Below are 15,959 nucleotides of genomic sequence, written 5' to 3' on the forward strand. Positions count from 1 at the left end.
ATACTTTTGTTATTTTGAAAACTATTTAGATATTGCTTGGAAATTATGTTGATGAATTACTCATAAGATATAAAGTTTAATAAAACAACCACATTACATATGTCTATCTCTATATATTCTTCCTGTTAAGTAATTGGTTTTATGGTATTTGGATTATAGAATGTCGGTCTATAGACTGATATTATGTCAGAACCACAGACAATTTCATTTTGAATTTTGCATTTTTAGCTCACCTGAGCCAAAGGCTCAAGTGAGCTTTTCTGAACACAATTTGTCCGTTGTCTGTTGTTATCGTCGTTGTCGTAAACTTTTCACATTTCCATCTTCTTCTCCAGAACCACTGGGCAGATTTCAACCAAATTTGGCACAAAGCACCACTAGGTGAAGGGGATTCAAGTTTGTTCAAATGAAAGGGGAGATAATTAAGAACTATTAAAAATTTTATGGTATTTTTCAAAAATCTTCTTCTCAAAAACTATTCTGCCTGAAAAGCTTAAACTTGTGTGGAGGCATCATCAGGTAGTGTAGATTCAGGTTTGTTCAAATCATGGTCCCTGGGGGTAGGGAGGGGCCACAAGAGGGGGATCAAGTTTTACATGGAATATATAGAGAAAATCTTTAAAAATCTTCTCATAAACTACTAGGCCAGAAAAGCTGAAATTAAAATGGAAGTATCCTCAGGTAGTGTAGATTCAAGTTTGTTCAAATCATAGTTCCTGGGAGTAGGGAGGGGCCACAATTGGGGGTTCAAGTTTTACATAGGAATATATAGAGAAAATCTTTAAAAATTTTCTTCTCAAAAACTATTGGGCCAGAAAAGCTCAAATTAAAATGGAAGCATTTTCAGGTAGTGTAGATTCAAGTTTGTTCAAATCATAGTTCCTGGGGGTAGGAAGGGGCCACAATAGGGAGATCAAGTTTTACATAGGAATATAAAGAGAAAATCTTTAAAAATATTCTTCTCAAAAACAATTAGGCCAGTAAAGCTCAAATTTGAGTGGAAGCAACCTCAGATAGTGTAGATTTATGTTTGATCAAATCATGGTCCTGGGGGTAGGGTGGGGCCACAATTGGGGGATAAATTTTTGTACAGGAATATATAGAGAACATATTTAAAAATCTTCTTTTTAAAGACTATTTGGCCAGAAAAGCTCAAATTGGCGTGTAACCATTCTCAGTTAATGTAGATTCAAGTTTGTTAAAATCATGGTCCCTGGGGGATAGGGCGGGTCTACAATGGGGGATAAATTTTTATATATAGAGAAAATCTTTAAAAATCTTCTCAAAACTATTAGGCCAGGAAAGCCCAAATTTGAATGGAAGCACCCCCAGATCGTATAGATTCAAGTTTGTTTAAATAATAGTCCAGGGGTAGGGTGAGGCCACAATGGGGGATGAATTTTTACATAGGAACATGTAGATAAAATCTTTAAAAAAATCTTCTTTTTAAAGACTATTTGGCCAGAAAAGCTTAAACTTTTGTAGAGGCATCCTTAGGTAGTGTAAATTCAAGTTTGCAAAATCACTGTCCCTAGTGGTAGGGCGGGGCCGTAATGGCGGTTTAAATTTTTACATAGGAATATATACAGACAATCTTTAAAAATATTCTGGGAAAGTTTTCAGTCCTTAACTCAGTACTTAGTGTGAAAGCACATGTTATACAGATTTAAGTTTGATGAAACCATGATTTCCTAGAGAAACATGGGGCCACAAAATGGGGGGGAGGAGGTATATAGGAAAAGAGAAAAATCTTCTTACAGGTACAACAACAAAAGGGGCTTGGTATTTACCAAAAAAAAAAGAGGTGGATAAAAATTTGCAGATTTTCAAATTTTTTTTAGCAAGATCTACTGTACTTAGTTGTCAAGATATTTTGATACTGTAATGCTAATTTGATCAGAATTAAGGCAATTGTTGCTCAGGTGAGTGTTGTGGCCCCTGGGCCTCTTGTTTTAACGAGGCCGAGTACAGAACGAGTACGCACGCTTTCGCGCAGCGTTTCATTTGTATTGTGACGTCATCTTTTTGCTTTGTTGACGCCATTGTGTGATAGTTTCAACTACAGATATTCAGCAAAATTTGTTGAAAATAGCTCGTTTGATGGGTAAAATTGATATTATATTGTGGAATAAACATAAATGTCTCGAAGTATAAGCTATATTTGGGCTCGGGTCAAAAACGTGAAGAGGGTTCAGCAAGCCTAGCCCTCTGTCACGTTTTCTTAACCCGCCTAAATATCACTTAATTCATTTATTTCAAGACATTAACCATGTATTTTATATTAATGACCCTTAATAATGTGATGTTATATATTTATTTATTACTTAAATATGTCTGAATGTTTTAATAATACAATAAAGATCACCATTTCCGTCTTTGTCGAATAAAAAAGTCATTATCTGACAAACTGGGAAATTGGGCATACAAAAAATAACTTTGGTAAGACCCCTGGAACAAACCAGGAGGTAAAAGGTTTTTTTTATTTGACCATTTGATGCCTTTTAGCAATAACTTTCATATGTAGAACAGAAAAAGAAATCCCTAGGGCAGAAGTTTAAAAAACGTGCAAAATTGGTACATTTCAAACAAAATCCCATAGGGTCCTATGTTAAAAATTAACAAACTTTGAGATGGCCCCTTAAACAAACGGTGTTGTAAATGTCTTATTTTTTTATCTTAAAATAATAATTATATCAGTAGAAATTCATGTAAAAAATTTCATTCAAAAATCTAGGGCAGAAAAAATTAGACCCAGCCTCGTTAATTTTCAAATTTGTTTTGATTAATGCATATCTTGATGGAGTTGAAGCAGATGGCTCAGCAGTGATATTTTTCTCACCTGAATCTGTACTGTGCTTGGTTCTTAAGTTTTAATGCGAAAAGAAAATATATGCTACGTGGTCATTAGTTTTGGATCAGTTACCCAAAGGTCACTGGTTAAAACCCTATGATGGTCGCTTAATATAGTGTGGACATGCGTCCTTGTATAGACAAGGAACTTTATCTTCATTGTCACCGTCCACACAACTGTAATGAGTTCCAGATCAAGCCAAGGATTAACCTCTAATGGACCGATGTCCCATCCGGGGGGAGTCAATGACCCTCATCTCCTTAGCAAATACCAGTGATATTCGCACCAAACCTAAGCACCTTAAGATTTAGAGAACCTGAGGTCAAAGTTCATGGAGCCACCTGTCCTTGACATGCAGCAGGTGGTGGAGGACTCCACAACCAGGACCCCCCTCATATTTGTCCTGTCCCCAGGAGTGGTCAGTATCCGTCCTGGACTACAAGATTGTATTTTAACAAATTTGTTGAAATATTGGAAGCATTAGTGTTTTTTTTTTATTACTTTGAAGTGTGAAAAATTCTATATTGATCATTAAATTTTTTATCACTTGATGAAAATGAGATATTGTTACAAGTGAAACGGTTGAAAGAGTTATCTTCCCTTGTTTGTATTTTTTATTATCAGTAATTATTGTAAATAGTGTAATTAAAATGTCAAATGATTAAAAGAGTTATTCAAGTATTTTTATTGTATAAAAACAAAACAACAAAAACAGTTATTGTAGTTTCTTATAGGTCAGATAGACTTATAAATCGAGAGAGTATGTTTGGATGTTCTTAAACACTTGTGTTAGAGATAATGCAATTGGTTTAAGAGCCAGATGGTGTCGCTAGTTTGGGTTGATGATGTTGTATAGTCTGTACAGAAGACTCATACGAGAAGTGATCCCTAGTGCGAATTACTGGGTAGTAGAATTTCACAGCCGTGAATTCTGTAAGTAGAAACTTTGGTCCATTGAAGTTGATTAAGTTAGGTTCTTTATCGAGTGACAAATTGATAGGCCAAGTGGCATAGCCTGATTGATAGACCAAATTGCATTACCAAGTGGCTGAGCGACAAGTTGCCTTGCCAGGTGGCAAGGGCGGTTGACAAACATAGAAATAGCCACAAGGCAGTGGCTTATATATATCTGTATATATTGCGAATTACCACAAGTCAGTGGTTAACCTATATCTGTATATTTTGAATTAAAGCTTTTCATCATAGAGGCACTTGGCAAGTGTCATTTTACTCTTTGTTTGCATTCCCTATAGAACTCGGGTGAACCGGGTACGGACCGAGACGCCTGGTCGAGGCCGCGACACGTTACAAATTTGGTGGCAGCTGCGGGATTTTGTAGGGAATTATGACGGACAGAGAAAAGGAGTCAGGTGACATTGAGACCAGTTTGCGTGAAACACTTGACAAAATGGAAGAAAAGTTGAAGAGGTACCGCATTGATCAATCTACGCCAATTGGTAGCCAATATGACAAAGTGTCATCAAGGGACAGTGGTCTTGCCACTGGTCGGTTAGATGATACATATGACTATGAAAGGGCACCAAGAGACATCACCCTGACAGATAGTAGGAGACGTGGGTATTCTGACAGAGGAACAGATTATCTGTATGATCGTATCTACCAAAGCAAAGGAACCAACTCTCCCCACCAATATCAAGGTGCAAGACCGAAAGTTTGCTTTGAAGCAGACCAGTTTGACAAGGAGAAGGACTATTTGCCAAGAGACAATTTGCCTTATAGATCCAATGTACATCAGCCTTCCCTTAAATCTGATGTCAACAGGACATTGAATGAAACATATAGAGACGAAAGGGACAGCAAATTGACAGTTAAGCCAGCTACATATGATGGCTCTAGTTCCTGGCTAGATTACAAGTGTCACTTTGAAGCATGTGCCAGTGTCAATGGTTGGAACGAAGAAAAGAAAGGCTTGTTTTTAGCATTATCCCTACGAGGTCAAGCTCAAGCAGTATTAGGTGACTTGCCTAAGGACAGGGGACAACACTATGAGACACTTGTCAGGTCTTTACAAGAAAGGTTTTCACCTCCTAACCAAACCGACCTGTACAGAGTGCAACTTAAAGAAAGAAGACAAAGGCCATTAGAGACTCTTTCGGAATTAGGCCAGGCTATCAGGCGGTTGACTAACTTGGCATACCCAACTGCACCTGGCGAAGTTCGTGAAACATTGGCAAAGGATCAATTTATTGATGCCTTAATTGATTCAGACATTCGTATTCGAATCAAGCAATCTCGTCCTGCCAATCTGAATGAAGCCATTAGCCTTGCTGTAGAACTGGAGGCATATAACAAAGTTGAAAAACGAGATAGAGAACTCAGAGGACACTTGAGGACAGCTATTGCAGATGAACAACCCCAGCTAAATGGTATCAATGTTGATAACAAGCTGGAAACCTGGATGAAGTCAGTAGAAGAAGGAATGAAGTGCATTACAGAAGAACTGAAAGAATTAAGAAGCTCTAGGCAAAAGAATAATGATGACAGATGGTTTCGAAGTGACCGTGCAAATAACAACAATCAAGAGCGCAGGTGCTATGAATGCAAGCAGACAGGACATTTTAGACGTAATTGCCCTGAGCTACGCAGAAGACGGAAACAACATGACAGTCTTGATAAAGGCCAGAAAGATGACGCACAAGGTGATAAGAATGTAGCGAGAAGACCAAATGTGTCAGTTGGCCTTGGTTCATCAGTTGAGGAATGTGGACTGTATGTAGAAGTTCAGGTACAGGGAGAAAAGGCAAAGTTTCTTGTGGACACTGGTGCTACTGTAACACTGGTATCAGAAACTCTATACAAAAAGTTACCAGTGGCAATAAGACCTAACTTGCGAGAAGAATCTCAAACAATATGGGCAGCTAATAGTACCCCACTTTCCGTGCATGGAAAAGCAGAGTTTAACATTTGTGTTGACCAGGTGACATGCTACAATGATGCTATAATTGCAAATCTCAAGATTGACGGTATTTTAGGCCTTGATTTTATGAAGACAAACAAGTGTTCAGTTGATGTCAACAATGAGACACTCATTATCAAGGGGCATGATAAGCAAATGGCGATAGAAGGGTTCCTTGGCTGTTTTAGGATAACAGCTGCCAAAACAGTTAGCATTCCGCCAAGAAGTGAGGTCATAATACCCGGCAAAGTTTGTGTGCCAATAGGTTCACATATTCCATCTGGTGAAAGTATAGTGGAATCAGTTGACCACATTGTCGGAAAGCAATGTGCTCTGACTGCAAGGTCAGTTGTTTCTCCTGGAGAAACTGTTCCCGTAAGACTCATGAATACGGAACAAGAATCAAAAATCATTTATTCAGGAACCACAGTAGGACAGCTTTCTGAAGTGAATACAGTACAGAATATGTTGTCAGATGAAGATCCCCAGAGTGCAACCATGCTGCGGAAGGATCTGGCAGAAATGTTGCAGAAGACAGTAGACACTCTAACTCCCGAACAACATGAAGAGGCAAAAGCATTTTTATTAAAGTACACCTCTTTGTTTGCAGAAAATAATTTTGACTTGGGCAGAACAGGTGTTGTCAAGCATCACATCAATACTGGTGATAGTCGTCCTATCAAACAGCATCCAAGGAGGATACTGGCTCACTTGACAGAGGAAGCAGATAAAACATTAGATGACATGCTGGAGAGAGACGTCATCAAACCATCCAATAGCCCATGGTCCTCACCTATTGTCATGGTTAAGAAGAAAGATGGCTCATATACGTTCTGTGTGGACTATAGACGCCTCAACAGCTGCACCGTTCAAGATGCATATCCTCTCCCGAGGATCGATGAATCCTTAGACCAGTTGTCTGGGTCAACTTGGTTTTCTACACTTGACCTTTGTTCGGGCTACTGGCAAGTAGAAATGGAGAGTGCAGACAAACCCAAAACGGCATTTGCAACGAGGCGAGGTCTCTTTGAGTTTAATGTAATGCCTTTTGGCTTGAGTTGTGCTCCAGCTACATTCGAACGCCTCATGGAAAGCGTGTTAGCGGGTTTACAATGGGACATTTGTTTAGTCTACTTAGACGATATCATTGTCACTGGTAAGACTTTCGAAAATATGTTGGAAAACCTGGGTAAAGTTTTTGAAAGGCTACAGAAAGCCAATTTGAAATTGAAGGCCAAAAAGTGTTGCCTGTTCGCCAAAGAAGTTACTTATCTTGGCCATGTCATTTCTGAAAAAGGTGTCGCCACAGATCCAAGCAAAATAGCTGCAGTGAAAGAGTGGCCCGTACCATCAAACGTCACTGAGATAAGGTCATTCTTGGGTTTGTGTGGCTATTATCGCAGGTTTATCAAAAACTTCTCTGCTGTTGCCAAATGTCTTCACTCCCTGACTGAGAAAGGAAAATCATTTGCATGGACAAAGGAATGTCAAGAAGCATTTGAAAAGTTAAAAAGCCACTTGATTAACTCCCCTATATTGGCTCACCCAGATTTCAAAGTCCCATTTATACTTGATACTGATGCAAGTGACCAAGCAATAGGAGCGGTGTTGTCACAGAACATAGATGGGAAAGAATGTGTCATAGGCTATGCAAGTAGAACGCTGACAAAATGCGAGCGTAGATACTGTGTCACACGAAAGGAACTCTTGGCAGTAGTTCATTTTATAAAACATTACAAGCACTACTTGTATGGAAAAGAGTTTTTGGTTCGTAGCGACCATGGTTCACTAAGATGGTTGTTTAACTTCAAAAACCCCGAAGGTCAGCTTGCCAGATGGCTAGAGACATTAAGTGCCTTTGATTTCAAAATACAACATAGGCCGGGGCTTCAGCACAAAAATGCAGATGCATTAAGTAGGTTACCATGTAGACAGTGTGGATATGATCCATCAAATCAATTGCAAAAGCAAAGTGTCTTAGACAAACCACAAGATAAGTCACCAAAGAGTCATGTCAATGTTGTAAAGTTAGCTTCTGAAAGCAAAGATTTATGTCTCAACATCAGGGAAGTACAAAATAAAGACCATGAATTGAAGCAAGTAAAGAGCTGGTTGGAAAGTACAAGCAAACCTGCATACGAGGATATAAGTGGTCTTGGATATGTTTTAAGATCTCTTTGGTCTCAGTGGGATAGCCTTGTGGTAGAAAATGGTATCTTATACCGGAGGTATGATGCTGGCAATGGAAAAGCGTCTTGTCTACAAGCAATAATACCCCGAAGCGAACGCAGAATTGTTTTGCAATATTGCCATGATATGAAGACTGCTGCACATTTGGGTGTTACCAAGACACTAGCCCGAGTTCGACAGAAATACTATTGGCCAGGTTTACAAGCTGACACTAGAACCTACATAGCTGGCTGTGAAAAGTGCTCTAAGAGAAAGAGTCCACAAATGAGGAAGCGAGCACCAATGAAACTTGTAAAAAGTGGGATTACCATGGACAGAATTGCGACTGACATCTTGGGTGAACTTCCGCTGACTGAAAACGGCAATAAATATATTCTAGTCATTTCCGACTATTTTACTAAATGGACGGAGAGCTTTGCCATGCCAAACATAGAAGCTGCAACCGTTGCTAGAATTATAGTTGAGGAAGTTGTTGTACGATATGGAACACCCTCAATCATCCATTCTGACCAGGGTCGCCAGTACGAGAGCGAACTGTTCTCCGAGATGTGTCATGTCCTACATATAAAGAAGACACGTACCACCCCTTACCACCCACAAAGTGATGGGATGGTGGAACGTTTTAATAAGACACTTGTGACGATGCTTAGTGCCTACGTAAATGATCACCATTCTGACTGGGATAGGTTTTTACCTTATGTCATGATGGCATACAGATCATCAGTACATGAGACCACAGGGTTCACACCAAACCTCATGATGCTTGGTAGAGAAGTGACTACACCGCTGGACATTATGTACGAGATGCCAACGGAAGTTAAATATATTCCAAGCAACAAGTGGGCATGGCAACTCAAAGAAACAATGGAGGAGGCTCACAAGTATGTCAGAGAGAACATAAACACAGCTATGGTGAGGCAGAAAAGGTACCACGACCAGAAACTATCATGGCAAAAGTTCAAGCCAGACGATCAAGTTTATGTTTACTTTCCTATCAGAAAGGTCGGAAGATCCCCGAAGTTCACTAGTTACTGGCAAGGTCCATTTAAAGTACTTAGAAAACTGACAGACTTAACCTACAAGGTTGATTGTGGACAACGTGGCAAACCACAGGTTGTGCATGTTGACAGGTTACGACTAAAGCGTGATCAGGTATTAAGAGAAGAGGTTGTTGAAGAGGCTAGTTCTCACGTAGAAACTAACCAATCTGCTACAAGCAACGTCAAGGCAGATGTTATAATTGATGAAGGGTCTGAAACAGATGAGGTTGACAATGATGTTAATTTTGGTGCAACGGGTGGTTCTAGAATTAGAAGACAGCCTAAATGGCTGCAAGATTATGTCCAGTGGTAAATTGTCTTTACAACAAGTTGTTTTTTTTCTGTTGTAGAGAAATGGCGAAGACGAAGACTACCAGTGCAGAACAGCTGAAGAAATGTCCATTCTGTTCCTTTAAAAGTAGAAGTCACTCGTAATGGAAAGACCACATGGCGGAGTGTTATGAAACCAGACACTTTTGTAGACGATGTGATTATTCGACAGATAAGAAAGTCAACTACATACGGCATCTTAAGAGAAACCATCCAGACGAAGTTGAGAGAGGTCAGGGCAGCCAACAGTCTGATAATGCAGAGGGTATTAAATCCAGTGAAGATAGTTTATCTAGAGATCTCCACGAGGACGAGTCTTCAGATGAAGAGGAGTGGCTCTCACAGGAACCCGACATTACCATTGACGAAGAACCGGGTACCAGTAACAAAGATTGTATAGCTACCAGTGGACCTTCACCCTGTGAGAAAGCCGTCGACCCTACTGTTAGAAAGAGGACTCAACCCATGCCCGTGTATACACCTGACCGTTGTAAGACACCGAGGCTGGATGACAAGACAAATGACCCCACGTGCAAAGTTGCAGATAAGGCTGTTCAGACAGACCCAGTTGTGTATACCAAGTCGATTAAGACAACAACCATTGTCCGGGAGCATGGACGCAAGACAATCACTGTGAAGAGGGAGAAGATGCTGTAGATCATCGGCATGTTGACTTGTTAATTTTTATTTACGTATTGTTTGTTCTGACAGTAGAATCATGCGGGACGCATATTCTTAAGGGGAGGGAAGTGAAACGGTTGAAAGAGTTATCTTCCCTTGTTTGTATTTTTTATTATCATTAATTATTGTAAATAGTGTAATTAAAATGTCAAATGATTAAAAGAGTTATTCAAGTATTTTTATTGTATAAAAACAAAACAACAAAAACAGTTATTGTAGTTTCTTATAGGTCAGATAGACTTATAAATCGAGAGAGTATGTTTGGATGTTCTTAAACACTTGTGTTAGAGATAATGCAATTGGTTTAAGAGCCAGATGGTGTCGCTAGTTTGGGTTGTTGATGTTGTATAGTCTGTACAGAAGACTCATACGAGAAGTAATCCCTAGTGCGAATTACTGGGTAGTAGAATTTCACAGCCGTGAATTCTGTAAGTAGAAACTTTGGTCCATTGAAGTTGATTAAGTTAGGTTCTTTATCGAGTGACAAATTGATAGGCCAAGTGGCATAGCCTGATTGATAGACCAAATTGCATTACCAAGTGGCTGAGCGACAAGTTGCCTTGCCAGGTGGCAAGGGCGGTTGACAAACATAGAAATAGCCACAAGGCAGTGGCTTATATATATCTGTATATATTGCGAATTACCACAAGTCAGTGGTTAACCTATATCTGTATATTTTGAATTAAAGCTTTTCATCATAGAGGCACTTGGCAAGTGTCGTTTTACTCTTTGTTTGCATTCCCTATAGAACTCGGGTGAACCGGGTACGGACCGAGACGCCTGGTCGAGGCCGCGACACGTTACACAAGAGCATACCTGTCTGTCTTTATATGTAAGAGTTTCTAATTTCTCCCTTTGTCATTCCACCAATAATCTGGTTATTTCTTCATACTGTGGAATTATTTAAATTCGTGAGGCCAATTTTCGTCGATTTGGGAGGGGGGGTGTTTCGCTTATTCGTGGGGATGTAATTTCGTGGATTGGTCGGTTTTCAGTTTCATGCAGTAAGAGTTATTATTCTTTCAAAACCTGTTTTCGTCAAGGATGTTAACTCGTTGGAAGCTATGCATGAATACCACGAAAATAGAGCCACCACGATTTCCTATGATTCCACAGTATTTGTACAGGACCCCACCAGTTCCATAATCAAGCCATCCTTAGTCCAGTCAGATGACAAACAAAATTTTTTGTCTACGTCCCATAATGCTCTCTAATGTTTTCACCCGTGGTGCTATGCCAAAAATGGCCGACTTTTAACTCGTAATTTACAGTGACTTAAAGTCTGAAGACACGTTTTGAGTACCGCATATGCTTTGGCGAGACTCAAAAGATTTGTTACATGCTTCCATACCTCCGTATTGAGTCGAGAAACGTAAACAAAGACGAGCAAAGTCATGGATGACGTCACAGTGCACTCGCGCCATATTTCCCGCGATAAATTTAGAGGTGGATCAAACATCTGTAATGCGTGTACTAGCTATTTCAGTATAGACTGCGATACCTGCCTCATTGACGTATGATTTGTTTTTAATTTTTTTAATATAGAGATTTTATGTATATATATTAGCAAGAGCCATACTTTACTGTCATATCGATCCATTTTTAAGCTAATTGTGCATGCATGAGTAGGGAGGAAATAAACAATAGGACATTTTGAAATAAATAAAAAAGAATAAAATGAAAAAAATAAACAGTTAAAAAATGTATGTAGATATTGCATATAGTCAGACCATTAAATTTAAAAGTGGGAAATTACATACCTAAAAAGGGGCACCGCTATCTTCCCTCTCCCTGGGACAAGGACATGCTTCCATGTCAACCAGGATGATCAAACAGGGTTTGAGAGAGGTAGGATCATTTTGTGTGCCATGTCAGAATATTTATCACACCGGTAATATTTCGTCCATCTGTTATATACTTGTTTGAGTATAACTATATTTTTTGGCCTCTATTGTTTGATTGTGCCAGGGTAACTGGCCAATTGTCACCTGTCGCTGAGTTGGATGCCCCAGCTGGACAAGTTGGTGGAGCAGCTACAGGTGGAGGACCCCACCCAGAGTTCCGCCTGTGGCTCAGTAGCAGCCCCCACCCTGACTTCCCCATCTCCATCCTACAGACCGGCCTCAAGATGACAACAGAACCACCAAAGGTAAAGCAACCAAAAGTCTAGGGAGGGGTGGGACAAAATATTAATATGATTACAGAAGCACCAGGGCTAAAATAAAAAAACAACTAAATTTATGGGGAGGGGATAGGCATAAAAACAAGATGATCATAGTACCAATGAAGGTAAATTCTAGGGAGGGAATAAGGGACAAAAATGTAAAATGATTACAGAACCACTGTGACCAAAGGAAAAGCAACCAAAAATCATGGGGGGGGGGGGGGGGGGAGGGGGGGGGGGGTAAATATTAAAATGATTACAGAACCACCAATTGAAAGGAAAAACAACCAAAAGTCTAGAGAGGGAAGGGGCATAAAATCAGGATGATTACAGAACCACCAAATGTAAAGCACTGAAAAATTTAGATAGGGGAGGGGCAACATCAAGCAGTTGATGAACTTTGACAAGGACAACATTTCGGACCGTGTCCTGAAGAAGATCAGGAGTTACTGCTCCCAGTCAGACTTCCAGCCGGACATCATCGGGCGCGTGTCCGGGGCCGCTAAGTCACTGTGTATGTGGGTCAGGGCCATGGAGGTGTATGGACGCGTTTACAGAGTAGTGGAGCCCAAGAAACAGAGACTGAACGCTGCCATGTCACAGCTCAAGGAGAAACAGGACATACTGGCTGACGCTAAAGCCAAGCTTGCTAAGGTAAAGTGAAAGTGTTTGTCAGAAGGGTGGTGTGTGTTGTCGTAGAAACAGGAAGACAGTATATTGCTTGAGATTTAGAATGACTATTATTGTATACTATTACAAACTGCATAGTATGCATGTGGCTGAACCGACTATCTATGTCAAATCTCTATTAAAGGAATTTGAATAATTAACAGGTTGAAGCCAAGATGGCTGAGTTGAAGCAGCACCAGTATGACGAGAAGCTGGCTCAGAAGGAGGAGCTCAAGAGGAAGGCCGATTACACTGAGCTCATGTTGGAACGAGCAACCAAACTCATGTCTGGACTCGCCGGCGAGAAGGAGCGCTGGCAAGAGACTGTCAAGGTAACGCCACTAGTAGCCTGTCTACCATTCTGTCAACCACTGCCTACCATTCTGTCAACCATACTGTATACCACTGCCTACTATTTTGTCTACCATACTGTATACCACTGTATCTTCTATTCTGTCAACCACTGCCTACCATTTTGTCTACCATACTGTATACCACTGTATCTACCATTTTGTCAACCACTGCCTACCATTTTGTTTACCATGGTCTTCCATTCTAAGACTTGTCTACTACTCCTACTTTGTCTACCATTTTGTGTACCACTGTATACCACTCTATCTACTGGTGGATCTAGTACCATTATTTACCACTGTTTCCACCAATGTAACAACTGATCTGTGACTAACTATATGTATCAGTTTATCAATCAATCTACCAGTCTATCTATCTACCATTGTATCCACTGATCTGTGACTAACTATATGTATCAGTTTATCAGTCAATCTACCAGTCTATCTATCTACCATTGTATCAACTGGTCTGTGACTAACTATATGTATCAGTTTATCAATCAATCTACCAGTCTATCTATCTACCATTGTATCAACTGGTCTGTGACTAACTATATGTATCAGTTTATCAAACAATCTACCAGTCTATCTATCTACCATTGTATCAACTGGTCTGTGACTAACTATATGTATCAGTTTATCAATCAATCTACCAGTCTATCTATCTACCATTGTATTAACTGGTCTGTGACTAACTATATGTATCAGTTCATCAATCAATCTACCAGTCTATCTATCTACCGCTGTATTACCTGGTCTGTGACTAACTATATGTATCAGTTTATCAATCAATCTACCAGTCTATCTATCTACCATTGTATCAACTGGTCTGTGACTAACTATATGTATCAGTTTATCAATCAATCTACCAGTCTATCTATCCACCATTGTATCAACTGGTCTGTGACTAACTATATGTATCAGTTTATCAATCAATCTACCAGTCTATCTATCCACCATTGTATCAACTGGTCTGTGACTAACTATATGTATCAGTTTATCAATCAATCTACCAGTCTATCTATCTACCATTGTATCAACTGGTCTGTGACTAACTATATGTATCAGTTTATCAATCAATCTACCAGTCTATCTATCTACCATTGTATCAACTGGTCTGTGACTAACTATATGTATCAGTTTATCAATCAATCTACCAGTCTATCTATCTACCATTGTATTAACTGGTCTGTGACTAACTATATGTATCAGTTCATCAATCAATCTACCAGTCTATCTATCTACCGCTGTATTAACTGGTCTGTGACTAACTATATGTATCAGTTTATCAATCAATCTACCAGTCTATCTATCTACCATTGTATTAACTGGTCTGTGACTAACTATATGTATCAGTTTATCAATCAATCTACCAGTCTATCTATCTACCATTGTATTAACTGGTCTGTGACTAACTATATGTATCAGTTTATCAATCAATCTACCAGTCTATCTATCTACCATTGTATTACCTGGTCTGTGACTAACTACATGTATCAGTTTATCAATCAATCTACCAGTCTATCTATCTACCATTGTATTAACTGGTCTGTGACTAACTATATGTATCAGTTTATCAATCAATCTACCAGTCTATCTATCTACCATTGTATCAACTGGTCTGTGACTAACTATATGTATCAGTTTATCAATCAATCTACCAGTCTATCTATCTACCATTGTATCAACTGGTCTGTGACTAACTATATGTATCAGTTTATCAATCAATCTACCAGTCTATCTATCTACCATTGTATCAACTGGTCTGTGACTAACTATATGTATCAGTTTATCAATCAATCTACCAGTCTATCTATCCACCATTGTATCAACTGGTCTGTGACTAACTATATGTATCAGTTTATCAATCAATCTACCAGTCTATCTATGTACCATTGTATCAACTGGTCTGTGACTAACTATATGTATCAGTTTATCAATCAATCTACCAGTCTATCTATCTACCATTGTATTAACTGGTCTGTGACTAACTATATGTATCAGTTTATCAATCAATCTACCAGTCTATCTATCTACCATTGTATCAACTGGTCTGTGACTAACTATATGTATCAGTTTATCAATCAATCTACCAGTCTATCTATCCACCATTGTATCCACTGGTCTGTGACTAACTATATGTATCAGTTTATCAATCAATCTACCAGTCTATCTATCTACCATTGTATCAACTGGTCTGTGACTAACTATATGTATCAGTTTATCAATCAATCTACCAGTCTATCTATCTACCATTGTATTACCTGGTCTGTGACTAACTATATGTATCAGTTTATCAATCAATCTACCAGTCTATCTATCTACCATTGTATCAACTGGTCTGTGACTAACTATATGTATCAGTTTATCAATCAATCTACCAGTCTATCTATCTACCATTGTATCAACTGGTCTGTGACTAACTATATGTATCAGTTTATCTATCAATCTACCTGTCTATCTGAGACCACTCCACTAGGAAAAAATCCAGGTAAGAAACTCAGATTGAGGGCATCATGGCTGTGGTAGTCAGACATTTTTTGGACGCTAATATTTAAGTAAAATCTTGATGATCAATGTCGTTGATACTCTTTAATGAGAAATAAGACATAGGCAGAAATATTTAAGTGAATTCTGAATATCGGTACTCTGTTATAAAAAATGTGATTGTGGGAATGATAATTGTTCATCAAATTATCTGGCAGTGACTGTAATGATTGCAACTGCCTTATCTTTATCTCTCTTTACAACAACTGGACATCATTAA

This window comes from Magallana gigas, chromosome 8, assembly GCF_963853765.1.
Source record: "Magallana gigas chromosome 8, xbMagGiga1.1, whole genome shotgun sequence".
Classification (NCBI taxonomy): Eukaryota; Metazoa; Mollusca; class Bivalvia; order Ostreida; family Ostreidae; genus Magallana; species Magallana gigas.